Source organism: Nasonia vitripennis, assembly GCF_009193385.2.
Source record: "Nasonia vitripennis strain AsymCx chromosome 2 unlocalized genomic scaffold, Nvit_psr_1.1 chr2_random0007, whole genome shotgun sequence".
NCBI classification, from domain to species: domain Eukaryota; kingdom Metazoa; phylum Arthropoda; class Insecta; order Hymenoptera; family Pteromalidae; genus Nasonia; species Nasonia vitripennis.
The window spans coordinates 534777-561126 of NW_022279614.1; the positions used below are offsets into that span (position 1 = coordinate 534777).

The 26350-nt window shown below is 35.9% G+C and overlaps 1 protein-coding gene and 1 long non-coding RNA gene across 6 annotated transcripts in view; one reads left to right on the forward strand and one right to left on the reverse strand.

Annotated features, from left to right (window-relative positions):
* Positions 1-21530, forward strand: part of LOC116416488 — a 278770-nt gene extending 257240 nt beyond the window's left edge. For both annotated transcript variants that reach the window (XR_004226892.1, XR_004226891.1), the window contains 2 exons: positions 20775-20896; positions 20977-21530. This is a non-coding gene — a long non-coding RNA (uncharacterized LOC116416488). The remainder of the gene's footprint in view (positions 1-20774; positions 20897-20976) is intronic.
* Positions 1-26350, reverse strand: part of LOC116416484 (SKI family transcriptional corepressor 1 homolog-B) — a 767432-nt gene that overhangs the window by 274570 nt on the left and 466512 nt on the right. The window lies entirely within an intron of this gene.

Sequence of the window (26350 nt, forward strand, 5' to 3'; positions counted from 1 at the left end):
TTTGAATGACCGCCGTCTGCGTATCGCCATATGCCTTGCGCACAGACTTTACTGCCGTTTCCTCCACTGCATATGAGCCGCTATCTTGAAACTCCATCCATAGCGCTTCCACGATCTCCTCCTTAGTGGTTAGAACATCAAGATCCTTTACTTCGAAGACCTCTACATTTTGTAGGGTTATTACGGTGACACCCTCTTCTAGCACTTCTTGCACTGCTTGTCGAAGCTCCGTTGCCTTCCCTCCCGATGTGCGTTGGAGTTCCAAAAGTAGGTCACCAATCGCAGTTTTGCGTATCCTATTTACGCTATCCCCTAGCATCTTCAGTTTTAGGCCTGCTTTTATCTTCCGCAAGATATCAGCGTAGAACTTTCTGTCGGTAGCTTTTATGATTAGAACCTCCGGTCGGGATATTCTTGCCCTTGTGGCTTAGATTTTCTAGTGCCTTTCTGATCTACAACACCATCGTTAATCTGATCGTCTTCTTTTTCCTTTTTCTTCTTTTTCTTTCTTGTTTCTACCCTCTGCTAGGGTGGTAATGTCCCTGTTGTGGGCGATGGGCACTGAGTAGTGCTGGAAGTCGTCGCTAGTGGCGTACCCTGGCCATGCTTTGGCGTCTTGTCCTCTTCTTTTCTTATTGGTCTTGTTTTGTGTAGGAGACCGTTCCTCCCTCTTTCTTGGCGTCTCTACCTCCCGTTTTTCTTCTGAGGTCAGCGAGGTCCGTGAGCTATTTGACATCATCAGTTTAAAGCTAGACTTGGTCTTGTTTGACGCTTCTCTTACGCTGATGAGCCGTTTCCAGAAAGACATGACCTTCCGCATGTCATCCTTAATACTCTTGTAAATGTTTTTGGCTGGACCTACTACAGTATCAATCTTGTCTAGATGTTTCTGAATCTTGTCCACCAACTCTTCTTTTGCACGATCTGCTGTCTGAATTTTAGACCATACCTCGTGCATTCCCCTGTTTATGACTCCATCCCATCCTGATGCGTCACCTGAGGCTAATCTTCCTTTGAGGGCCAAGTGACCCACCTCTATAACCTCCTGTCTTGTTTGAGTTAATTGGCTCCCTTCAACATCCATGAAGCCTGCGTCGGCCATCGGGGCTTTTGCCAGATCGGAACCAACGTCGGGAGTGGGCTGTAAAGCTTGTCCCGCTTGCGGCAGTGTTTTAATTAACTCACTGTCCATGATTGATTTATATTCGGGTTCTCTTTCCCTATCCTGTATCCTAGGAAGGAGCCCTTTAACAAGGTGCTGTTATCCAGGCCAGACGAGCCTTGGTTATTTTAACGAGTTTGCTACTCCTCCCCCTCCTCCTTCACCACCTCTTGTGTGGTGGGGCCCCGGACTTGAGACCGGCGTAGCGTAATATTTTGTGTGTGTGTGTGTGTGTGTGTGTATGTATACCGTAATATTTCTGGAACTACTTCGTCAATGTCAATAAAATTTGACATGCATATCTATTTTTGGATACTGAATCCGGAAAAAATAGTTTTTTTTATTTTCTCAACTACTTTTTTTTAAGACTATTTTTTTTTAATCTTCTAATTGTTGTAAACAATTTAGCTATAATGTATTTAAAAGAGAATAAAATTACCTACTTTTTCTTATTTGGTCCTCAAGATCGACCGCTTTGTTTGGGAGATAATATGAAAAAGGTGATTTTTTTTTTTAAACTCATATCTCTGAAACTAAACATCATAACCATACAAAAAATATCACGTCGACGAGTCACATGTCAGACTATATCCCAGTAAAATTGAAAGTGATTTGACAAGTAGATATTTTATGTGTTTTGGTTAAATTCATTGCACAGCTTTTAAACCCCTATAGTTCTTAATACATCAAGGTTTCAATTTATTTTTGAAAATTTTTTGATTCCTTATATCTCTAAAACAATGTAGTCAAATGGTTCAAAATTTTATTTGGTGATTCACCATAAAAAAGCTGTCTGCTGCTAAAGTTTAAACGATTTCGTTAAGCGGTTCTCAAGCAAAGAGCTAAAATGTAAAAACCATTTTTCTTAAAACTTTTGCTTCTTCTTAGAGGGGTGTCGTTGCACGTCGTTAAAGTCCATCCCTTGCGAATTTTTTCCCACCTACCCGCTCATGTACGATAAACTTCTTTTATACCCCTTGTTCTGGTACGTACTATAGTATTTTGTGAAGAAAATTGCTCCTTCAGCAAAATAATTAAAATTAATAATATCAATTAGTAAAATTTTTAATTCTTTTTTTTTTAATTCAGTCAGTTTATTATTATAAAAATTATATCAGATCTAATATTATAAAAAATAACATTTTTTAACACACCCCAGCATAAAGTTAGTACTTTCTCCCCGGCGAGTCAGGAATAAAGAGCTATATGTATGTATATAAAAACGGAGGTTTCAGAGGAATAACAAGAATCAACGACGAATTTAACTTCAGCTACTATATCTGTAGCTATGGGGAGCACTGAGCTTATTCCTCGCTATTATAATATATGCGACAGCAGAGCATACGATTGCCCTTGTGCGTCTCGACTTGGATTTTAGCGTTTTTGCGTGTGTGGATTATTTATTTGAAAACAATAATAAAAGCATTAATATACTGTATATTAAAACAATATTTTATTTTTCGGAACTACGAATTTAGTTGGAGGAAACAACGTGCCAATGAATTGGCAGCTGATTTTTTTATTTACATTTATGATATAATGTAAATTGTAGGATTATAACAATCATAACATTTATATTCTGTACTAAAAGGTAATACATAATACAATATTTACTCTTATATTAAATGATAATAATATCTAAAATCCCTAGCAAAAAATAAAAATTAATAACAACCGAAGAAAACAATTATGAACTGCAGATGACAGCAGAAAAGTGTCGAAATTAAGACACACACAACAATAATCTTTTATTGTCTTCGGTTTTATTTAGTTTGCTAGAGTTTTTTTTCAGGTATAAAATTTTACAATTTTGTAAATGAGTAAAAAATTAATACAACAGACAATAGCTAGTAATAAGCAAAGACAACAGTCTTTTCATAGTTTAAAACAGTTTTCTTCATTTTATGATTGTTATCTTCTACATTTACTAGTTCTTTCCTAATCAGAACAGTTATCTTCGGATTTCTTCTGATTTTCCTTTTTAAAACACGCCTTTAATAACATAATAAAATAGAAATCTGAAAAAAAACTAATAACAAATGTAAATAACTGGTCTTTGCCTCAATTCCGACATTCTTCTGCTAAAAATTTCTGTTTTGTTTAGTTAACTTCTGTTTTAGTCCAAAGGCTTCAGATAATAACTGTTACGTGCAGAATTTTTTTTCCACTAGGGATCAATATGAGTATGAAAAATTATGTAATTTGATATAAAATCATATATTATATCCCTATATAAAGATCAATTAATTTAATTAAAATTGTATACGATACTTATCTAAATTATCAAATAGGTCAGCATTTAGAATATTTTAACAATCCTTATTGAAAAATCTCAAGTGAGATCTTCAGTCAAAATTTTATCCGTAATTTTGCGTACGAATTTATAAAATTTTATGAATAGATAAAAATCAGTTAGTAATAATCAAAAGACACTTTAGTGATTGTGGAATCACTATGATTATCTCACCTGAAATTTTCATATCTAATATTTTAAAATCGAAATATTGCTTCGAATACTTCAATGCATCTATTTTTGAATACGGTTTTACTATTTCAAAAATAATTTTTAATTATAACAAAATTAATAAGAGTATTCCAGAAGTAAAACTAATAGTGGAGATGTTACCTAATAGTGGAGATGTCATTTGAGATTTATATATAGGGATGACTATAGATAATTGATGAGAATTTTGAAATATTAAAAATCTACTTCAGCTTCGGTGTGCACTCGCTAATATATATATAATCATAAATTTTTATAACAAATATTTAGATATTATAATAAATAAAAATATATGATACATTATTCAAAGTATATAATTTATTGTAATACTTGTTTGAGACATCTATTTGATCATAAAATATAGTTTATTTAAAAAAATTTATATTCTTTGATATTAATTTATCTTTCCCTGCTGAAAAAAACTCATGTAAGTGCTCTTCACATAAAGGAAATGATTACTTAGAAATTTTCGTCATTTTATTTTTACAAACACATAGCTTTAAAAAAAGATTATATCTGCAGAAATAATTATTTGCGCCATCTCTTCTATCTGGACCAAATTTGCAGATTACATCTTTTGATATGCATAAATGCATACAGCATTTGTCATTTCATATTCACAAACACATAGCTTTGAAAAAAGAGCATATCTGCACAAAGAATTATTTTCAGCATCCCTTTCATCTAGACCTAATCTTAAGATCACCTCTGATAATGTATGTAAAATATAAATATATATCTATGTGTCGCATTGTAACATTGCACACGCACACGCCGAAAGCGGCATACGCACAGCACACACAAGCGCGTAAACGACGCTTACGCAGACACACATACCATACGACACGCGCTCTACGAGACGCATGCCGAGGCAATCGCCCGCGAAGCATAACATAGGGTAAGCGAGGTAGGTGCGAGTGAGAAAGACACAGAGAGAAGGTATAGTGCGACACGAGAGCCAACAATATACCAAAAACGGCGCCAAGTGGCCAAATGAGAGAGACAGCAGCACATCCCGAAGGGCCGGGAGAGGGGAGCCGAAACACGAGGCAGCGAAGCCGAGCCTCACTACTCTTCAGATAGCCGCAACAGCGGCCAGAGATGCTCGGCGCTCTTGACGAGGCGAATAGCGAACGGAGCGGGACATCGATATGGCGTTCCCGAAATTCCCCAATTCATCAGGGCGACTTCCAGCCCGGTTGAAAAGGAAGGCAAAGCCACGAGTAGAACCTCCTGGGCAAACAGCGCGACTGAACGTTGTAGTCAGTTTAGTTTAGAATTGCGTATAGCATCAGTGCCACTGGCAGCACATAACCTCGGTGGCGGTCTCGTATTCACAATACACACGAGCATACATAATCCGGACCGAGTGACGGCCGGAAGAAATTTTGTTTGTTGAACTTGATAAATAAAAGTTATAACGGGCGAAACCAGCCCGAAAGGTCAAATATACATATATCGGAAAGAGTCTTTATTCTGCATGCAATCCCTGCTTCCAACTTCTATTCTAGCCAAGCCAAGCAGAGAAGGATCCCGCCACTCTCTGCGGTCCGCTAAAGCAGAGACGCTGAGTTAGCCGAGGCCGATCCTCGTTATCAGCTCGACGACTTTTTTGATACGTGAGCTCCTTGCGCGTTAGCCCAAAGCTTGGCAGGGCACAATCAAACAATTCACGCGCAAGCAAGGAGCACACGTGTCACAGCATATGATTCATAAAATAATTTAGATTAAAAATACGAGTAAACATATTTGCCATATTTTTCTGAGAAGATTATTATTTACAGCATCCGACAAATCTGAATCTTACTATGATGTATGGTATATGTATTCTTATACATTATTAGTAATTAATTACTAAACAAAAATGACATAAATATATAGAATTTTATATCTGTATGTTAACATTGCTGATTTATGGGAAATTTTGTATGACCTGGTCACTTTTAATGAACCATTTTTTATTAAAAAAGATAACTAAATCCAATTTCTTTTCATTTTCTGCGGTAGTATAATGTATTCATGTTTTTGCCACTTATCTATCATGAAATAATTGTCATTCCGAAATGATTCTTAGTTCTGGTGAATTTTTACAAAATTACTCATTGCATTGTTTTAATATAGTGTAGATAAGAGATCAATAAAAAACTATAGCGATAAAATTTTACGATTTGACAATTTTAAGCATATGTAACTTTAACAGTTTCATATTTTCTGTAGTGAATCCATAAACTACATTGGAATTTTCTTGGATTATAACATATTACACACGTAAAATTTACACGACAGAGTCAGACAAAGAAAGAAACACTCGTGTGTGAATGGAAAAGAATGAAGTATATTGTCAAAGTTCAAGTCGTGATACAGAAGGTTATAATATTCTAAGAACGATGCTTGCGCGCGCAAATGCGAGAGGAATGCGCGCGGTTTCACAGGGGAAGCCGGGCCGATGATACGGTGGTGATTTTATGAATCTCGGCCTTCGACGGCTTCGTCCCGGGCATCGAAAAGAATCTTACTTACTCGGTCGCTGACCGAACGCTTGCCTACTCGTCCTCACAACCGGTGAGGGCTTCCAGGAATAGGTGCGGGCTGCGGTGGTTGCGGGGTGCAAGGTGCGGGCTGCGGTGGTACGGCCGAAGCGAAATCGCCGCTGACGTCGTCTGCTAGAGTCTAGTCCTAATCGCGCGACATACGAGTGCGCGAGATTCGAAATCTCAATACTCGTTACAGCAGATTAATACAAAAGTTATATGACAGTAGATGATATATTTGGCGGAGAAATTGAGATAGTAGCATTTACAAACATATATAAAGTGTTGGTTTCAGTTTACAGTACAAATATGATAAATCCTATATCATATGGTCAAAATTTAAGTAAAACTGATAATGCTTTAAATCTTTTATTGTCAAGTCCATTCAATGCAGAATATTATGACAGTTAAAAAAATGAAAATTCCATTTTTTGCAAAAATTATAAAAAAAGATATAATTAAAATCATTATGCACATAATAAACGTTTAATATTACAAAAATTAGAAATAAAAAAACTGCTGCCAATTCTTTGGCACGTAGCTTCCTCCAACAAAATTCATAGTTCAAATAGATAAAATATTGTTCATATATACAGTATATTAATGATTTTTAAAATAACTTTAATCTCAATTATTTTACATAAGGACCACCCGTGACAATATCAAATCATATAATTTTTATGAAAAAAATTAAACCCCAATATTTTAAATACCATAGGGTCCTCATAACCTCATAATATCATGGATTGTCTTAAAATATTGTGAACTTTATTAAGCGAGTTATAAGGTTTAACAGAAATAGTAATTTTCAGTTATACAGTGTATACAGGGTGAGAGACAAAAATTTGAATCCTGATATCTTTTAAACTAAACGGTTTTATGAGCTGCTAAAATATCCTAGCCGAGGTGATCAAAAGATCTATATTTTCCTAAAATTTCAACTTCATTAAAGCCTTTTTACTCCCGTAATCATACGACATAGAAAACCCATATTTTTTAGTTTTCGATTTTTAGCTCGAAAATTAGTCACCAAAATGGTTAAAAATTATCACAGCAAATAGATATTATCGTTTTTAATTGTTAAATATGAGCACGGATATAAGCAGGATATTAAAGGTTTATTGAGAGAGAGACAATGTCTGTTTGATTGAGATTTATTCTAGCTATAAGTACACAAGAGAGGCACCAGACGTGTGCTCACTCTAGACGCTCGTGCTCAACTAACTAATTTGAATTCTTATTCTACACAGAACAGTTAAAAGCGACGCTCCGCGAGAAAGAGATAGAGAGCGTTTAGGAGCGCTCTCTCTCTAGCACATACATACACATACGCTCTATATAGACAATACGAAAAATTACACTACAACACTTCCGCCTTTTGTGTATGCTCTCCAGCTACATTATTCTAACAACTCTTTTTCACTCACTAGACCTATGCTCTGTCGTAGATGCAAAAATCGGTCCCTAGGCAAAGCCTTGGTAAAGATATCAGCTAACTGGTTCTCAGAGGCTACATACACAATATTTATTTCTCCACTCTCACATATCTCTCTTATAAAATGGTATCGTATGTCGATGTGTTTGGTTCTCTTGTGATATTGAGGATTTTTAGCTAATCTAATAGCACTTTGGTTATCAACTAACAAAGTTACACCATCTTCACATCGACAACCGATTCCATTTTCAAGCTTACTCAACCAACAGATTTCCTTTGCAGCAGCAGCTGCAGCAACATACTCTGACTCTGTGGTACTAAGCGTTACCATTTTCTGTCGCTGAGAACTCCACGTTTCACAAAACACTCTTTTCACTGCTGCCCAGTGGGCTTCATTAAAATTACACACAAACTTGCTTAGCAGATTAACTGCGTAAGCAATATCTGGTCGAGAGACAATCGCTAGATACATAAGTGATCCTATGGCTTCTCTATATGGAGCCTTACAGTCATTCTTACAGTCAGGATCTGCTGCAAGCAGATGTACATTTGGATCGACCGGAACACTCATACACTTAGCATTACCCATACCATATTTAGCTAAAATTTCTTGAGTATACGCATTCTGATTTACGAACATCAATTTCTCTGTTCTATTCCTACTAATTTGAAGTCCCACAAAGTAGCTGGCATCTCCTACAGTTATGGAGTATTCACTACGTAATTCATTCAGAATTTTATTTATAATTTGTGACGACTTACTTGCAAGCAAGCCATCGTCAACAAATAAGGCCAGATACACTGTGTGACCTTCTAACTCTCCAACATACACACACTTATCCGCTTCCCGCTCTTTAAAATTAAATCTACGCAAGAAATTAGAAAACTTTACATTCCAGCACCGAGGTGCTTGTTTTAATCCATATAAGGATTTTCGCAACAGACACACAACACTACCACTGTCTACTTTCTCGACATGTACACCTTCAGGAACTTCCATCCAGATCTCCTCTTCCAGATCACCGTACAGGAAAGCAGCACAGACATCGAATGACACCATTTCCATATCTTCTAATGTGATGTAAGCCAAGAGTACGCGTAGAGAATCATACCTCACTACGGGAGCGTAGGTCTCACTGTAGTCTATACCTTCTTCCTGCATGAATCCTTTGCCAACCAACCTAGCCTTGAAGCGAGCCTCACCAGTTGACTGATTGTTGATGACCTTGAAGACCCATTTGCTTTTAATGATCCTTATGTTCTCTTGTCTTGGCACTATGACCCATGTACCAATGCGTTCATGAGCTCCTAGCTCTTCTTGTATCGCCTCACGCCATTTTTCTGAATCTGGACCACTGGTTGCTTCTCTAAAAGTAGTAGGAAGTTTAATTTCAGCTATATTTACCAGAGACTTAGCAGGTTTCTGAAGTTTGGTCCTATCTCGTAGTTCCCTTTGAGCAGGTGGTATACTAGTTTGACGTTTGGAGACTGACTCGGCTGCACCCTTTGCCGCATTCTCAGATGGTCTGATTCCAATTCCATTGTCCTCGTTCTCAACTTCTTTTACTTTTTCAGGATTCCTTGGTGGGTTGTTGACATCTTCTCTAACTTCTTTGTTTGTTTCAGGTACCAGCAGCAGATCTTCCTTGTCTTCATCGTCTACTTCTTCAGTCTTTTCAGCTTTTTCAAGTCCTATTCCAGCCTCATTGAATTTTACATGACGAGCTACTGACACCTTCATATTCTCTGGACATAGTAGTATGTAGTTCGTTGAGTTGTCTTCATAGCCGACCATGATCATCTTGGTAGCCTGATCGTCGAACTTTCTGGTGTGAATTTTTGGTACATATTTGTATGCACTACAGCCGAATACTTTCAAGTGACTCAGATCTGGTTTCTTCCCAGTCCACAATTCATATGACGTCTTGATTTTGTTCTTACTTGGAGTCAGCACTCTGTTCAGTGTGTATACAGCTGTGTTTACAGCTTCCGCCCAAAGTGTATTTGGCCACTTTGATGCTTCCAGCATTGTTCTGGCACACTCAACGATGGTACGGTTTTCTCTCTCCGCCGTACCATTCTGTTCTGGTGTATAAGGTGCTGTTCGCTCATGCACTATGCCTCTTGACTCCAAATATTCTTCAAGTCTTCTGTTGACGTACTCCTTGCCGTTGTCGCTTCTTAGTGTTTTCATAGTCCTGTCAAACTTGTTCCTGATGAGTTTTTCAAATGTCATGAACCGATCTGTCATATCAGAATTGTGTTTTATGAAATACACTACTCTGTATGAAGTCGCATCATCTATAAAAGAAACATAGTATGATGCTCCTCCTAGAGTGACTTCAGACATAGGACCACACACATCACTGTGAAACATTTCACCCGACTCAGTGCTCCTTTCTACCTCTTTGCTGAAGGGTAGTTTGTGTGACTTTCCTATTTGACAGCCTTCACAGAAGAACTCGTCTGCACCACTAACACTGACTCCTTTTACTAGATTTTTGGACACTAGACTTTGAAAAGAACGGAGATTTAAGTGTCCCATCCTCTTGTGCCAAACTTTCACGTCAGCTGTGGCTACATTAGCTTCCCGCTGTTCAGACGTCTGTACTAGCAAGCACATCCTATAGACTAAGTTCGTCTGCTTGACACCTGTTGCAATAATCTCGCCTTCGCGCGAGATGTTGACGACGTCTCCACTGAAGCTGATGTTCAATCCATTTGTTGTACAGACTTCCACTGAGTATAGATTTTTGCCCATGCTTGGCACATAGAGAACATTGTCTATTTGTGCGTCTAGCCACTCGCCGTTTATCAGCCGCTTAACACGAACCGAGCCTTCTCCCACAACTGCACACTCGTGATTGTCACCGAGCACGATGGTGCTGCCCTCGTACCTCGGTCGATAATTTACCAGCCACTCTCTTCTGAAAGTTATGTGGGCTGACGCACCGCTGTCGGTAAGCCAGATATCTTCGAGCTTTGCGTTTAAAATCTTTTTCCGTTGCTCCGAAGTTGGTTCCGAAAAATAAACACCAGCGTCTCTCTGTGCTAAGTCACCTTGCCCGTGACCCGTCGCTGTCCTGCTCGAAGCGACCAGCGCACAATTGTCGCGAGACTCTTTCTCTTGTTTACTATTCTTCTGCGGACATTCGCGCACGTAATGTCCCTTTTCGGAGCACACATAACACTGAATATTGTTTTTAGACTTACGGAAATTTTTCTTTTTCTTCGCGTTAAATTTTGGAGCACCTTGAGTAGCATTTCTCGTCGTAGCTGCCAGCGCGGTTTCCTCTTTTTCTTCCGCTGTCTTGTAGGCTTCTTCCTCGATGAGTCGATCTTGTAAAAGCTCGATAGTTTGACGAGTTGACTCCATGACTCCCCAAGATGTTCGAAAATGTCGGTACTTGGCAGGTAGACTTGCGAGTATTTTCGCCATTATAACCAGATCTGGAATATTCTCACCAATGTCGATCAGTTGTCTTGCCAAGTTCTGCACTTTCGATATGTGTTGTACAATGGTGTCATTGGGGTCCATGCGGTATTCATGAAACCTCTGGCTCATTAGCAGTTTATGTGTTTGAGACTTCATCTTATGGACGGACGTAAGTCTCTCCCACATATTTCGAGCTGTCTCGCACACGAGTAAATTTTCCATTTGCTCCGTTTCCATCGCTGAAGAAATTAGGAACATAGCCTTGGCGTCTTCTTTGACCCAGCGTTGTCCTTCCTCATCGTTTTTGTTAGCCAGTGTAGGCACTGTGCCATCCACTTGCCCGAGTAAACCGTTCGCTACAAAAGCCGCCGTGATTTGAAATTTCCAATGTTGGAAATTCTTACTGTTGAACTTCACTAGGCTACGAGTTGATATTTCTCCTGCCATCTCTCAAATTTCACACCTTGTCTCGTGTAGAAGTTTATATGACATGGGTACGAACGAGAAACACACTTGAGCGAACAGTTTTTGGCTTGATGTCACTGCCCGACTAACTCGCGTCTTTATGTACTACTCACTTATAGTCTCTCTTACTTTGGCTTCCAGACAATGTCTGGGCCCATAACCTGTTAAATATGAGCATGGATATAAGCAGGATATTAAAGGTTTATTGAGAGAGAGACAATGTCTGTTTGATTGAGATTTATTCTAGCTATAAGTACACAAGAGAGGCACCAGACGTGTGCTCACTCTAGACGCTCGTGCTCAACTAACTAATTTGAATTCTTATTCTACGCAGAACAGGTAAAAGCGACGCTCCGCGAGAAAGAGATAGAGAGCGTTTAGGAGCGCTCTCTCTCTCTATCACAAACATACTCATACGCTCTATATAGACAATACGAAAAATTACACTACAACATTAATTGTCATAAATTTTTTCAAAATGTTTGACGATTTAGTTTTAAAGATATTAATTTTTTTTAATCACCTTTTTTATCGTATAAATTGAACGGAACAGTCGATCTGGAAAATCTTGCGGAAAAAAGTAGAAATTTTTATGCTCTTTTCGATACACTATTGTTAAATAAATTGTATAGATCATATTATCAAAAAAAAGCAAAAATATTTTTTCAAAAATCAAAAAATAGCTATAATATGTCCATAAAATGGTCAGAATCATAAAAAAAATTCCCGAATTTAGCTTCAGAAAACATATATGCATGCCAAATTTTATTACTATCGATTGTGTGGTTCTAGAATTATGATGGTATACGTACATACACGCACACACAGCCATTCGCACAGACATTTTCTGAAAACGCATGATTTGTACTTCAAACACCTCTAAATGCGTTTCTTCGAAGTTTTAGCGAAACTAAAAATTTTACTATTACAAAGTTTCCTGTTAAAAGGATGCAAAAAGAGAATATGATTTAAATAAAAATTTGAATATTCATGGATTAATAAAAAAAGCAAAATAAAGATAAAACAATAAATATGAGCGCAATTAGATTAACATTAAAAAAATAGAAATATTCAGTAAAAAATATGAACAAAGATAGATTAAAAGAAAAAAAAATCTTATTGATAATATGAATGAATAAGGATTGAAAGTTAAGAGACGTAAAGATATTGTCGAAAACATGAATGAAAAAAGATTGAAAGTTAAAATACGTAAAGATATTGTTGAAAATATGACTGAAAAGAGATTGAAAGTAAAGAGAAGCAAGGATATCGTTGAAAATATGAATGAAGAAAGATTAAAAGTTAAGAGAAACAAGGATGTTGTAGAAAATATGAATGAAGATAAATAAAAAAAAAATTACAGATTCAGTTATTAATATGAATAATGATAGATTTCATAAACGTCGACAAACTCAAAGAATTCAAAAATGGGTGAATTATAATATCAATACTCAGATTTTGGCGAAATGGACTATATTTGTCAATATTGTAATATTTCATTTTGGTCCATAGAGTATTAAAAAAAAACTTGTTGCCATAAAAGTAAAGTAATATTTACCACCTTTAAGTGATCATACTAACTATTTTAAAACATTATTATATGACGATAAAAAATTTCGAGAGTTAATTCGTTATTATAACAATGTTTTCTCTTTTGCAACTTTTAAAGCAAACGTTGTTACTAATTTGGCATCTGGAATCTATAACCTAAAAATTCAAGGTCAATTTTGTCATACAGCATCGAAATCTATTAAATCTGTAGATAAAACTTCAAAAAGGACAAATTTATTTGTACGATGATTGGGAAACAATTAATACTATATTAAACAAAAATAAAAATTTAGTTGAAGAACATACAAAAATAATTTCTCAAGTTCTCCAAAATATCAAGGGACGCGGTAGCGCCCCGATAGCAAGTATAAGTTTTATATACTGTGCCGTCGGGAGCGCGCCGCGACCTATTATACTTTGAATTTGCTAAATAACCTATTTATGTTTTACGATTTCTGTATATATTTTATTCGATCTCCTGTTGATGTTTATATATGAGTATACAATTTCAAAGATTTTCAATTACCATATTATTTTGTTAAGAAAATTGCTCATTTGTAAAATAATTAAGTTTGTAACCGTATATCTTTCCCGGAGAGGCTGGATAGTCAGTCGATTCCAGGATCTGGATAGGGGAAAGGGGCAAAATAAGAGTCTGTTTTTATATTCTTAACAATAATGAAGTATATTTCTAAATCAAACAATAGTATTTGGAATCAGTTGCTAAATCCCGGCTGAAACAGAAATCTCATCTTTTTAAGTACAACAAAACAAGATATGTCATGATAATAGGTTACAATAAGGTTATCTTCAGCAATCAGTGCAATATACTATACTCATATTGCACGGATCTTCACAAACACGACGTGTGAATCCAGAGAGTAAACAACAGCAAGCTCTACATCAGCAAACATCTTGTGACCCTTGGTTCATATCGGTGGACTGGAAACTGAGCACCGGCCAATCGCTTCAGGACATGCAGAACTGCCACAACAGAGAAAAGCGAGATCGACACCGCGATCCACGGAAAATCTATGAGCTCGTCTTCAACTTCACGAGCTCTCACCGCTCGAGCTCGACGACGACCCTGTCCCCTGCAATGCCGACCTCCACATCTATGGTTGTTCGACTCCTAATTCAGCCTCTTTAACGGCAACTATATGCTCTCTCTAAGACCTTATACCCTCGTTTCTTTGGAATGAGTCGACAATGAACGACAAGTTCTTTCTTCTTCTTCCATTACAGCGGTTTCGGTCAGCCCTCACATATTAGTGCAGTAGGGTTCGCCACAATTGGCGAGCATCGCAATAACGACTGCCGGAGCTGCTCTGACAACCAGCAAATGAAACTTGGCGCTCAAGACCATCAAGCCGAAAACCGTTTGTTAGACAACAAGAGCACGAGAACGAGTTTGCGACGGAACGTCTGATCCAGTTTGAAGACAAGAAGGAGGCGATAGACGTCAACGAGGAGCCGACGTGGCCTCCATAGATCGGCAGTGTCGGAACTTTGACCAACCTCAAGCTTAGCATATCTGTGACACCCGGCCACAAATCCAAGCCTACCGCTGCTGTCCGCCAGCATCATCAAGACCCTCACGTCCCAGATTCTTTAGGTTGCTCAATAGCAACAGCAGCAGGTCCTCACAGACAAGATACGCAAGAAAATAAAGCTCTTGAGAAGTCGTAGTAATTCTCAACTATAATTAAACGCATTAAACGGGTATGAAATCGGTTTGAAAAACACCTTTTACAAGGTAAAATGTTGGCAACTGTAAGTTTGGTCTCCACCCTGGTAGAAAATAACCTAACAGTTGATTATGTGAAAAGTCGTGGCTTATTTGTGGGAGGCACATAAAAGCCTAGTTAAAATGATCTGATTTTATTTGAAAATTTCTAGGAGAGGAATGAGCGGTTAGATTAATTGATTTTACACTATTCTAGAGAGAAAAGCCTTTCGGCATAAAGATTCTTTTATTTTGTTAACAAACTACACTAAAAGCACTTAAATTCAGATAAACATAAGAACGATTTAATTACTGAAGAGAAATTCTAATTCGAACAAAGTCGCGGCGTGACGTCGCGAAAGACAATGGTGCAACACACACGACGAACACGTGATTTCATGATTTGATACACTGAAATTATAATGCGAAGCACACACACACGATTTCCGATAATATTAGATTCGCTATAGGCAAAGGATGCCAGGCAGTCTCGTGGAGACAGATTAGATTTGCTATAGACAAGGATGTCTGACAGTCTTGGTGAGACAAAGTCGCGAGGGAGCTTGCATTGGACAAAATGTTGCGACGTAATATTATGGTTGGCTAACGAACCTGCTAAAACTGTCACTATTTGGCCAACAGTTTACGATGAAACATTCTAATTGTAATTATTAAGTTGTAAATCTGTACAATCATATTAATATTACAACATTTTTTTATTATAATTTAAAAGGAGCTTTGCTTTATTGTAAACATCTTTAAATATATTTGTGAAAGTTTATAGCAAAGAAAAAATCTCAGCCAAATTTGATAATTTGCAAAAATAATAAGTATTTTTGGAATCATAATGACTTTACGATTCTTTTTTCACCATAAACTTTTGCGTATAGATGAAGAGTTTTATTAAATTTCTCTGTTATTCATTAAAAATGCGATAAATGTGCATATTTGTGCGGGGAATGATCGTTAAGTAATCAATAAGTTAGTACACAGCGTAGACTATAAGTTGACGTTTTTTTAATAACCACTAGACAGCTGATCTTATCTTACCTGATGAACTTTAATGCTTGATGCTTGACATATATAAAATTGATTTCACTACATTCATTAGCGTATATTTATGCCTGGGTAGAAATGCTTACTAACGGTAAACTGTTGGCCAAAATGACGGTTCTAGCAGGTTCGTTGGCCGACCATAATCAACTGTTGGGTTATTTTCTGCTAGGGTGGAGACCATAAAGTAATATACGATGAAACAACAGAATATATGGATTGTAGATACGTAGGGCCAATAGAAGCTGCATGGCGTATTCAAGAATTAACCAATTTGTGCTCGTTCTCACAGTGTAGTTAAATTAGCTATTCATTTACAGAATCAACAACAAATAATTTGTGATGAAAACAACATTGATATAGATTTTCTCAATCACGAGACAACTTTAACAGCATGGTTTAAACTAAATAAAATTGATGATTAGGTTAGAATTTTTGTATTGTGATATACCAGAACTTTATGTTTTTACAAAAAAGAAGTGGATTTTGTTACTCCCAGCTCGTATCCCCGATGATATGATGACAAGTTAGAAAACCTTATCCGTGATAAGAAGAAAGCGCACTGCCAGTGGGAGACCACTGACTTATAAGCCGATTATATTAATTTTAAGCGTCTTCGTGCGGCTTGCATAACACTCTCGCGTACTAAATATGAGAATTATATCGACTCCGTTGAGCATAATATAAGGCGTAACTTGCGTTTTTCTGGACATATGTCAAGACATTAAACAGAGATGATGGCTTCCCCTTCTGCTTTTTACTAGGGGGCGATACCGCCTCCTCGGACCTCGGCATCGCAAACCTTTTTGCTTGCCACTTTGGCTCCGTGTACTCCTCCGGATCTTCACACATAAACGGTCTTGATCACTTTGATAGTATTTGGCATTATCGATAGCATTGGATTTACAAGACATAAAAACTGCAAATTTAAAACACTTATGTAATAAAAAAAATTAGAGAATGAGAAATTATAATTTGGGATAACACTTCAATGATTCCTAAAAAAGCTTTGGAAATTGTTGATAATACCATACGTGATTGTTGTAAATTAGTAAACATTCCTTTTGCGGATAAATTGGTAATCCTAGGCGGAGATTTCAGACAAACTCTTCATGTTGTAAAATACAGCACGAAATTTAATGTTATACATGAATCTGAAAATGTATGGTTCTAATATATCAGTATATGATGACTTGTCAAATAAAATCATTTTATCACCACATCATGAAGACATTTATAAAGTAAACGAGAAGATTTAAAAAAAAAATTGATGGTGAAAGTAGTATACACTATAGTATTGATTATCCAAACATATAGTATTTATTATCAAACTGATGTAAATGCTGAATACAAGTATCCCACGCAAAATTTAAATTCTTTAAGATTTCTTGGATTTTGAGTGCATAAGTTAACTTTAAATATAGGAACGATAGTAATGCTTATTCGAAATTTGAGTATGAACGATGATCTTTGTAATGGAACAGGATTAAAACTTCTTGAACTATACAAATATAATATTAAAGCAGAAATTATAACAGGTGACGAAAGAGAAAATATAGCTTTTATTTCTCAAATAAATTTGGACACTGGAGAATATACTTCTTTGCCATTTTTTTTTCGTCAAAAATTTCATGTAATTTTGGCATTCGCAATAACTATAAATAAATCTCAAGGGCATAGTTTTGAAATGGTCGACATTTACATTCATACAGGGTGGGCCATTTTAATCAAACCAGTCTAATAACTCCTAAATTAAGCCATGAACAGAAAAATTGTTCAGATGAAAGTTGTCCAGGATCAAGGGGGACATCTTTTTGTGCAATTAGTTTTGACCTTGAACTCAAATTTCAAGGTCATTGGAAGGTCAAATTTTTTTTTTAAATAGGAACCCCTATTTTTGATAGCAGATTCGGAAAGAACAGGAAATTTTACGTCCGAAACGTCCGAAAGTCAACATCCTCTGAAAGCTCTGGCAGTCGATCTCTGAGCAATGCCAAATAGCTATTCTGGTTAACATTTTGACCTTAAAAAATATGGCCCAATCAGGTAACCATTAATGATCCCACGCCACACCATTAAACTCCATCGGTTTTGATGGTCAATAACCCTGTACCAGTGGGGATTTACAGGTGACCAGTAGTGACTATTGTGCCTATTTAATTGACCATCACTGCGAAATATAGCCTCGTCAGAAAACATAACAAATCTGAAAAAATCTGGATCATTTTGTAAAACTCCTAAGCCCACTGGCAAAAGTTAATACGCATTAGAAAATGGCGTGGCCTCAGCTCATGAACTAATCTTATGTGGTAATCGTGATAGTGGAGATTATTGAGAATTCTCAATGCTGTTCTTCGTGGTATACCGATTTCTCTTTCAATTTGTCGACTACTAATTTGTGGATTGAGATGAACAGCTGCTAAGGCGGCTATAACATTAGAATCATTTTCGTTGTATTCGTGGTGTCTGCGTTGACGACGAAGATGTCCATCACGAGCTCTTCGAAGTAATCTGAGTAATGTGTTGTGAGTAGGACGCCTTCTTAGAGGAAAGCGTTCAGCGTAGAGTCGCACCGCGGCTCTGGCATTGTTTTGGGTTTCGCCTAAGATCATTATCATATGAACAATTTCATTGGATTGATAATCGCCCATGTTGAAAATTTTGTTTATAATAAGAAAAACTATTTTATTTACATTCACTCTTTATTGAAATTGAAACTAAACCAAAATAAGAAAGTGACAACAAAAAAGGAGGAATTTTCAAACTGTATAATTTTTAAATCAAATTTGTAACTTCTTATTTTCTTACGTTAAGACATTGTGCATTAAATTGAAGATAGCGTGAGAACAATCGTTACAATTCATATTAGATTAAAGAAATTCAACTTAAAAAAAACATCTAAACTGGAAATGATGTACTTTAGCAAATACAATTATTAAAAATTTTTTTTAATATTACAAAAGCAAAATGCTGTTTAATATTTTATCTTAAATAATGTATTTTTTAACATCCTACCTTTATTGTTTAACCATTTTTTACGCTTTTGAAACGTTAAACTTTTACTTGACTCTGCTTCGACCGTGAATGAATTGACAACATTGATTTTTAACGTTCCATTTCCCACTCCCATTAAGAACTCAGATATTTAAAATTATCATGTTTACTTCAAAATTTACTTTTGACCACTAAAAATTTGTTAACGAATGTTAAACAAGCATCCTAGTGAGAGGTAAGGGGACTCACAGTAAACAAGCACCCCAGTGAGAGGCAAGGGGACTCACGTTAAAAAAGCACCCCAAAGGGAACATAATCTTAATACGTCGTTGTTCCTGGGTAGCGCTGAAATTAGGGAATTATTTTGTTTTCAAGGTAAATATTTTCATGGTCATTGTCACATTGGGTTTGAATATTCATCATAAAAGTACATTAACTACGATTATTCTATCAGAAAATGCGATTAAATAGCAATTACAGTATTTCTTAACATTTGACCTTGAAATGACCTTGTGAAGGTTATGAAAAAAATTTTGCAATACCGTTTCGGGCGTAAAATTTCCTGTTCTTTCCGAATCTGCTATCAAAAATAGGGGTTCCTATTTTAAGAAAAATTTGACCTTCGAATGACCTTGAAATTTGAGTTCAAGGTCAAAACTAATTGCACAAAAAGATGTCCCCCTGATCCTGGACAACTTTCATCTGAACAATTTTTCTGTTCACGGCTTAATTTAGGAGTTATTAGACTGGTTTGATTAAAATGGCCCACCCTGTAGACTTTTGTTTTCTCATGGTCAGTTATATGTAGCTTCATCTCGATGCAAAAATCATTCATTCAAAACAAAACAGATGATTCTAATGTAATTAAAAATATTGTCTGGAAAAAAATATTTAAATTGTAAAATAATTTACTTATAAAATAATAAATTTGTTTATGTTCTTGTATATTTATTTTTATAATAATTTACAGAAATTCGTAACGTCATGGAACAAAAAAATTGGACGACGTTGTTTTTGTTAAAATAAATAAGAATATTCTTAATGCCATGAAAAAGTACAAATGTCTTGTTGTTGAAATGAATACAAATAACGATGCTGCAGAATACTTGAATCGTAGATTTGAATATGAAGGATTGCCTGTTATTTAATTAAATATTCATATAAAAATCAACAGAAATTAATTTTTGAAGAATAAAAATAAAAATATTTATGAAAAAAACAAATATGTATACATTAAACTTATGTAAATGTTAAACAATAATATTCTGCAAAATTCTTGGAATACATGAATCGTAGATACTTAAAACTGAGAAACAGAATATAACAGAATATTATATAATATTATACATATTATATTAAAAATCGATTCAATATATTTTATATTAATAACAGAAAAACATACGATCGTATGAGCAGAATATCTTCTTCTGACCAATTAAAATGAACAAGTAAAGTTTTCTGTTTATTATGTGTATTTCTATTATGAATATCATAATTTTATTATTTATACAGAATTGATGAAAAACATACTTGTTCGTATTGTGGACAAGTATTTATAAATAACGATTCCTTAAAAGAACATGTAAATGAAAAGCATATAAAATAAAATCATACAGGTACATTTTGTGATTTAAGTATTGAAAATAAATATAATTTAGCAAAACATTTAAATGAGCAGGTTCGTATAAGAAATTTTTATTGTTTAAAATGTGGAAAATGTTTTATAAGACATTATCATTTGAAACGTCATTTATTGTTACATCAAAATAAAAATATAATATGCACGCATTGTTGAACGAAATTTTATAGAGCCGATCACTTAAACAAACATCTTAAAAAGCATAATAAAGTAATAATATTATTCTTATAAATCATTGTGTTTTATACATTATATATACGTTAAATATTTTCAATTTAGGAATAGTATTAACATGGCGAGCAAAATGAAAGCTTCAGAAAATATTCAAGTAAAAGAAAAAAAAGGAAAAACAATTGCATTTTCAACTTCAGAATTTAAAAAAAAATAGGAGATCAATCAGCGTAATTATATATCTTTACATATTATTATATCAATCAATAATTATTTAAAATTCAAATTTAATTTAATTATTTTTGTTCAGTAGTAGGATAAATAGACGAAATCATTGGTGGAAAAACTTTTATTAATCAGAAAAAATAAAGACTTTTAAGTTTATTTTAAATAGCAATGATGGCGTACGTATTCAATGTAACGTTTCAATGTAATTATGTCGAAGTTGGTTTCAGAAGTAAAACATGAGCTAAACTAAAGTCTATGTATTTTATATTATATGTTTATTGTCTTTTTTCGTTAAAGTGTCATCTAATCAATATTCATATTAATTTGTAGAAAATTTTATTAGAAAGTGTAACTGTCACTAAGGCAAAAAAATATTCGAATGGAAATATATTTTATGTCATGTATATAATATAAACAATCTTGTATATGATTTACTCAAATCATTATCTTTTTCTCCAGTGTGAGAGGACGGCGAAGTTTGCCGCCTCCAGTGTGAAAGGGCAGTGAAGTTAGCTGCGCATCAAAAATGATAAGGAATTGCTTTTCCATCTTTTTTACATATCTTCACGTCTAGATGGTGCGTTCCATGGTTTTTGGTGTCTAGGTAAATAAATCATACGAGGGCGGTGTCTAGGTGTACAGAGTTGCCGATGACGAAGTCTAGGTGGCATGCACCGTGGTTTTTGGTGTCCAATATGAAAACATGTATGTACATTTCTTGATTATGTTTCATATATATTGCTTTTCTATAGACCTATATGAGCATACTACTTTATAATTTTTCTAAAAAAAATTAAATGCATCAATATAAATATAGTAATAACGTGATTACAGCAAAATTTTACTTGTGTAATTTCATATGTCTTCTTAAATTGTCAGCCCTATAAAATCTTTTGTTACAGTAAGTACATATTTATATATATTTTTTTCATGTAAAAGTAAGTGACGAATAAGGTGATTGTGTCTTTTAAATAATATTCCGCATTTCTGATAAAGTAAGGTTTTAATGGCTGCATGCTCCATTATGTGCTTTAAATAATTTTTCTTGAAATTAAATCTTGAATAACAAATTCTACAAATGTATTGAATCCTATGTGAGTCTTCTTAATTTTAAAGAGGATCCGATTCCTTTTTTTGTTGAATGAATAAAAATTTCCGATTGGGGTTTGATCTAAAACAAAACTTAGTCTGTTAAATTTTGTTAAGCAATCTCGAATAAAAAGTAAGAGAATATCCACAATATGCATAAAAATAATGAAACTAAAGACGTTTACACTTATAATTTTGAACAAGTTTGCATGTATTTTCTCATACTTATATTTTTTATTCTTATAACATTGTGTTCAAATCTATAAAGATGTTAAGTATACTAGAAAAGATTTCTATGAAATGACAATTACTAAAGTGGATATTATCATCGGAGAACAGACATTTGCACTTATTTAAATGCTTCTGCCTAAACAATATTTTTTATAAGTTGTGTATCATCCGTTTCATTTTAAATAAACAATTAATTTTTATTTTTACATCTAGAAAGGGCAACATACAACTGGCCGTGAGAAAAGAGTGGCTTATGAATATAAATACCAACTGTGTCAAAACTTTGTCCTTGCGATTTATTTATAGTCATGGTAAAAGCCAAAATTAGAGGAAATTGTCGACGGAATAATACGAAAGGCAAAGATGTATATTCACCGGTGTCTAAAATAATTCTTGGAATGAAAGCAGTAGTTCCCTTTTTATCATTTGTAATAATCTCAGCTTTGATATTATGTTTGAACAGTTTGATTATTTTCAATCTGGTACAATTGCAAAAACCGTCATTTATACTTATATTTCGAATGAGCATGACTATTGTACTTTTTTTTAAGTCAATTTATGTACTGGAAAACCTGGAAATTTCAGAGAATTTAAATATTCTGTTGGATATTTTAATTCAGCATTACTATGAGTTTCATCAACACCTTTATGTGTAGCGTAATCAATACTATAATATATAACTTCCTCGCTATTAATTTTTTTCAATATTTTTTCATTTTTTTGTAAATATCTTCATTATGGGGCGATAAAATGACTCTTTTCGAAAGATCATCATTTATAGATATATAAATGACTTTTTTTCTAATCTAATCTTAGTCATATTTTCAACGATATCTTTGCATCTATTTTTCTCTAATCTAAGCTCAGTCATGTTTTCAATTATATCTTTGCCTTTCTTTTTCTCTAATCTATCATCCATCATATTCTGAACTACATCTTTGCACCTTTTTTCTCTAATCCATCGTCCGTCATGTTCTGAACTATATCCATGCACCTTTTTTCGTTAATCTATTATCAGTCATATTTTCAACAATATCCTTAGACTTTTTCTTTTGTAATCTGACTTCGCTCATGTTGTTGACTGCATCTTTTTGTCTTTTTTTATCTCAAGAATAAGAACTCATATTTTCTACTCTGTCTTTCTTCCGTTTTTTTATTAAACGGGTTTCACTCATATTTTCAATTAAGTCACCTTCCCTTTTCTTTTTTCGATAATCAGTGTTTGAATTATCAATTTCAACTCTTTTTAATTTTAAAGCATCACGGTTTGTATGATAGTAACTTTTACTGGAATTTTCTTTATAATTAGCTCAATAATTTAAATTAATATAATTTCGTATGTCATAATTTCCTGTGTCTATGGGACCAGATAAAAATAAATTCAATTAATTTTCATTATAAGTAATAGAATCGCAACCGTAATATATAGGATTAATAAAGTTTGTACTAGAAACTGAAAAACGAACAGAATATAGACGAACAAATGCTATAATTTCCACTTCACTGCCGTACATACCATTCATTGACATATGCATTTCATAAGTACTTCTATCAGTAATTTTTAAAGATTCGTCGCCTACGATAAATGGCTCAAAATATTCCCAATTCTCATAATTATGATTTACAATTTTCGCTCTAATTTTCATATCATTTTCTTCCGTATTAAACAAAAAATGCGAAAAGCAATGAAATAAGCAATTGGCATCTCCAAGGATTTTTTTTCTATTTTACATTCTGACATTTTATTGGATATTCTGTCTATCTACTATGTCAAATTTTATAGATTGTAAATACTTAACTTTCGATGTTGAGTATGGTTCTCTTTATCTCTCGTTTCCTCTCTCTCTCTCTCTCTCTCTCTCTCTCTCTCTCTCTCTCTCTCTCTCTCTCTCTCTCTCTCTCTCTCTCTCTCTCTCTCTCTCTCTACTTCTCTTTCCCCTTATCTTTTTCAAATGATTGCAGCCTGGATTTAGTATCCCGCACAATAATTTATACATAAAAACTCGCGATTTAATTTTGAATTTAGTTTTATAGGAATAACCATAACCAAATTTTTGACGTGACGTGAATACAAAGCTGCCAAGAATTTGTTGTTATATGTTGTTGATACGCTTGCTATGCATTATGTTATAGGTAACCACTGCAAGTTTAAACATAATAGATTTTCGAATATCGAATATAATTAAAATTAGAACTGCAGTGGAAATATTTTCAACTTTTAAATTATAACCTATTTTAAAATTGGGGGTTGGCGAGCAAAGCGAGTTCAATTCAAAAATTAATCATTTTGGAATGATCAATCAAAATTGTAATAAGAAGATTTAGAAATTATTCGGTTCGGTCCTGGGGCCGCTGTTCTGGAACGTCGTGTACAACAGTCTGTTAAGACAGCGGCTCCCCCAGGGGGTTTCAATGGTGGCTTTCGCCGACGACTTAGCTCTTGTCGTCGTTGCGAAGAGCGTTGAGGAGGTGCAATACCTCGGAGACGTCTCCATTCAGGTAGTAGCGGACTGGCTGAGCGACCATGGATTAAGTTTGGTGGTAGAAAAGACGGAAGCGGTGCTCATCTCTCGCACGAAGAAGAGGATATACGCTACCTTGACGGTTGGTAACAAGGAAGTCCGATCGGTAGTCTCCATCCGATATCTTGGGGTCACGCTAGACGCGCGACTATCGTTTAAAGAACATCTTCAGAACGCAGGTTTAAAGACAACAAAGGTAGCTCGTGCGCTCGCTTGCATCATGCCCAATATCGGGGGACCAAAACAGCCTCGAAGGTCCCTCCTCGCATCGGTGGTGAGCTCCGACATTTTATACGGAGCTCCAATCTAGGCTAATGCATTGATGAGGAATGCGAGCTTTGGAGCTCCCTGTCGACGGGCCTGCAGGGTCGCCGCGCTATGCGTGGCCCGAGCCTACCGCACCGTGTCGGATGCCGCTCTCTCGTCAGTCGCTGGTCTACCTCCGATCGACCTCCTAGCATCCGAGAGAGCTGAAAAATATCGTGAAGCGTCGCATACAGAACGAGAAGAACAGGACAACTTGGGCTCAAGATGGGCCGTCAACACATATCGGCAGTGGTAGCAACGGTGGGATTCAGCCAGCGAGGGTCGCTGGACCCACCGCATTATCCCGGACATCAGCAGGTGGTCGAGCAGGAAACACAGCTTCGTCACGTTCCATCTCACCTAGGTGCTAACCGGACACGGATGCTTCCGCAGCTACCTGTATCGTATTAAAGTGTACAGGAGCGCGGAGTGTCCAATATGCCCTGGAGTAGACGAAGACGTGGAGCACGTCGTATTCCATTGTCCAAGATTCCTGGAAGAACGACAGCAATTCCAGGAATATTGGAGCGGCCCTTTAATACCCGAGGGCCTAGGGGCGTGCTTGCTCGAGTCGCAGAGTGGGTGGGATGCCGTGGTTACCCTCGCCACTAACATCATCGAGCGGCTGAATCTCATCAGAAGAGAAGAAGAAAGAAGAGGAAACGACGGCAATAACATCAGCCAGACATAAAATGTGACGGCCCAGACGAGGCATGAGTGCCCCCCCCCCCCCGAAGTAAAGCTTTACGGTAGCTCCCGGGGGGGAGTAACAGTCGTATGGAGGAACCCTGCCGGTGCGATGTGGCAGGGGGTTTTTAGTGGGTATTCCTGTGTTGTACGGTGTAGCACCGGCGAGTCCCACACTTCGTGCGTAAAGGCATTTTTATCCCTCCGCCCAATGAAAAAAAAAAACATACATACATACACCCCATTTGTTGTCCGTACCTTGCCGAAGGCCGGCGGCTTTTCCATCTACGCAGTCGGCCGGGTGATGGGGCTTACGAGAGCAGCATTTCCTCGAAGGAATGAGATGGCATGCGAGTGAGAGTTAAAAAGGGACGATTGAACGAGACTCTGTAAAAAGAGATCCTCGATGAATCTGCGTACGGAGCGGAGAGATGAGCTGCAGTAGCAGAAAGGGACACTGAGTATGCAAGCTGCATGCCAACCACAGTCGGAGCCGTAGGTCATACAGACGGACCTTGACGGGTCATAAAGAGACACAGGAAGGCACGCATCCCGGAGATCCCTATAAACGGGCATCCTCCGGGAAGCGAGATCACACCCAAACCGGTTCAGCAAGGTGAT